The sequence below is a fragment of the Gavialis gangeticus genome, unplaced genomic scaffold (assembly GCF_001723915.1).
Source record: "Gavialis gangeticus isolate Ggan-Ray unplaced genomic scaffold, GavGan_comp1, whole genome shotgun sequence".
NCBI classification, from domain to species: Eukaryota; Metazoa; Chordata; order Crocodylia; family Gavialidae; genus Gavialis; species Gavialis gangeticus.
Genome location: NW_017729032.1, coordinates 205,813,819 through 205,817,017, shown reverse-complemented (window position 1 = coordinate 205,817,017; position 3,199 = coordinate 205,813,819). Strand labels below are relative to the sequence as shown.

The window sequence follows — 3,199 nt, the reverse complement described above, 5'->3', positions numbered from 1 at the left end:
ATACATACCTACCAATATGTATTTAGCAACAGAAGTTCAAGGTCATGGGCAGCCTCTTCAAGGCTCTCACAAGGTGGGGCTTTTGCTACAACCACCTCAGTGATCAAGGCTTCGAGATGTAGAGGATGGTTTCAGGTTGGATGTAAGGAAGAATTTCTTTATGGTAAGGGGGACCAGAATCTGGAATAGACTTTCCCAAGGAGGTGGTGCAATCCCCAACCTTGGAAGTCTTCAAGAGGAGACTGGACAGACACCTTGCTGGGATCATTTGATCTCAGCTATATTCCTGCCCAGAGCAGGTGGGTTGGACTTGATGATCTTTTAAGGTCCCTTCCAGCCCTTCATTCTATGATTCTCTGTTTGTGCCTAGGAACAATGGAGCCATCCATGTAGTGTCTGGGGATGACACTTTTCCTAGGACTTTGATATGTATGGAATTTCAAAGACAACTTGTTGTGATACCTCAGCTTTCCCTCAGCAATAGCTGTAATTTAAAATGGCCCCATGGGGCTGAGGATGAATTAACCATACACAAGAATTAAGTTAATTTTATTTGTTTGTCATCCTAATTAATTGCACACCACAAAACTGGGTGTGTGGGTGCACACACAGTTTTTCTTGTCTTGGATCTTGTAGGATCTGATCTGAAACCTGTTGCTGGCACAGGTTTTAATTTCCTTTTGGCTCTCAGCCACTGACTAGATGGAAATTCCACATGTTTTTGCAAAATAATAAGAGAACATGTTTCTTTTAATTGTAGGATTGGTTTTCCCCTCTCCATGAACTTGTGGCTGTTTGAAGCTTGGCCACTAGTTAGGTAGCTCCTCAGTTAAGATTGTAGTAAATGCAATTTATTATCTGATAGTATCAGAAACAAGCAGCACACACATATACATACATGTTCTTTTTGCTTCTACAGGAAGGGTTATCTTTATATATGCAATGACTGGCCCCTGGACAGCATGAAGTCTTCAGTAAAGACTGAAGGGGATGACTTAGTGTAATGTTAGCATGCATTTTCTACATATGTTCTGCATGAATGTTCATCATGTTTTCTTTTAGAATGTATGCCAGCCTGAGCCCGTGGATAACATTTTATTTGCATTTAGAAACTTCGGCCTGCCTTAGTTCCATATTTGGGAACTGTGCTTTGCTTCTTAAAGTAGAAATGAGAGTAAGGATGGAGGGTTCCTCTCATTGTTTTTCCTCTAGTTTGTAGTGTGAAAACCATTTTCAGAATGTTTACCAGCAGGGGGCACTTTCTGAACAGTCTTCCAGGACAGAGATTTTCTTCAACTAAAATTCAGCTATTTTTCAGATGTGCAACTCTTACATAAGTGTCCAAAAAGCAACACATTAAGAAAAATATAAATGAACATTACTTAAGTAAAAAAAACAAAACAATGCCCTAGCAGCCATCTGAAGGCAGATCCCACATTTAAAGAGTGCATTTTTTATTACTACGGATACATAGAGGTCTTTGGTTTGATTCCCAGTCTGTTTTTTCCCTCTCCAAAGGTCTGCATTGGCTGAAAAGAAGGTCATATATTTTGCTGTTAATCATGTTGCAGAATTAAGGAAGTTACATTTAAGTCATTTTTCCCATGATAGCTTGGGTTGTCACAATCCTGTAAGCGGAAGTAATCTGCTGTAGGAAGAAATGGGGAGAGCTTAAAACTGTTCTGGAAGTAAAACCAAGTGGAACAAGGCTATGGTTTGAGATTAGTCACTGTGTGTTTTTCCACTTTTTTTTTAATATCTATTTTTAAAACTTTCCAGTTCACTTGCTTGGCTTGGATGGTGATTGCAAAAAGAGAGAATTGCATATGCTGATGACCTCAGTTTGTTCTCAAATAATGATGAAAATCCCACACTTTGATGTATAATTGTATTGACTTTGTGCTAGTGCATTTTATGCATTACTCCTTACACATCACAATGAAACTTAAGTCTCTGGTGACCATTTAGTTACAACAGGCAAGTTTCTTTAAAATAGAATAATGTAAAAGCTAAGAAAATGAACTGCTATTTGGCAATAGTTATGTTCATTTGCATTTTACGATGATTAAAGTCATATGGGGAGGAGGGGTCCCCAAAGGCTCCATTTTTGGGCCTATACTTTTTAATATCTTTATTAATGATGTGGACATTGGTGTCAGAAGCAGACTGGCCAAGTTCACCGATGACACCAAACTTTGGTATAAAGCATCCATGCCAGAGGATAGGCTGGTGATCCAGGCTGATCTTGACAGGCTCAGAAAATGGACGGATGAAAACCTGATGATGTTCAACACTGAAAAATGCAAGGTACTCCACTTCAGGGGAAAAAAACCTGCAGCACACTTATAGGCTTGGCAGTGCTACGCTTGCTAGCACCACGGCCAAAAGGGACTTGGGGGCCATGACTGACCGCAAGATGAATATGAGCCACCAATGTGATGTAGCAGCTGGTAAAATGAGCAAAACTCTAGCAAATCTCAGGATGTCATCCTCCCACTGTACTCGCCCTTGGGGAGGCTACAGCTGGAGTACTGCATCCAATTCTGGGCTCCAGAATTGAAAAAGCATGTGGAAAAGCTTGACAGAGTACAGAGGAGAGCCATGTGTATGATCAGAGGGCAGGAGAACAGGCCTTATGATGAAAGGCTGAGAGCTATGGGACTCTTCAGCATGGAAAAGCACAGGCTCAGGGGGGACCTGGTGGCTGCCTATAAGTATATAAGGGGTGTACATCAGGATCTGGGGGAACACCTGTTCACCAGAGCACCCCGTGGGATGACAAGGTCAAACAGTCTCAAATTTCTCCAAGACCGTTTCAGGCTGGACATAAGGAAGAACTTCTTTACTGTCCAAGCCCCAAAGGCCTGGAACAGACTGCCGCCAGAGGTGGTGCAAGCACCCACTTTGGATTCTTTTAAGAAACATTTGGATGCCTTTCTTCCTGGTATCCTTTGACCCTAGCTGACTTCCTGCCCCTGGGGCAGGGGGCTAGACTCGATCTTCTGAGGTCCCTTCCAGCCTTAATGTCTATGAAATCTATGCATCCCTTAGCGACTTGTTACCAGAAAAATGTACAAGGGTCTCTTAGTGTAGGAGTGATGTAGCCATGCTGGTCCAGAGACAGGCTACAACAGGTTTGAATTATGGGGGACTGGGTGGGGGCAGGCTGAGCCCCCCCCCACCATAAGAGATGAGGGCC

General features: G+C 42.5%; 1 protein-coding gene across 1 annotated transcript in view; it reads right to left on the bottom strand.

The window, feature by feature from the left end:
• Positions 1 to 1,394: 1,394 nt before the first annotated feature.
• Positions 1,395 to 3,199, bottom strand: part of LOC109303368 (myelin-oligodendrocyte glycoprotein-like) — a 63,481-nt gene continuing 61,676 nt past the window's right edge. Inside the window, exon 8 of the transcript XR_002099073.1 lies at positions 1,395 to 1,648. The gene's annotated coding sequence lies outside the window, so the exon portion shown is untranslated. The remainder of the gene's footprint in view (positions 1,649 to 3,199) is intronic.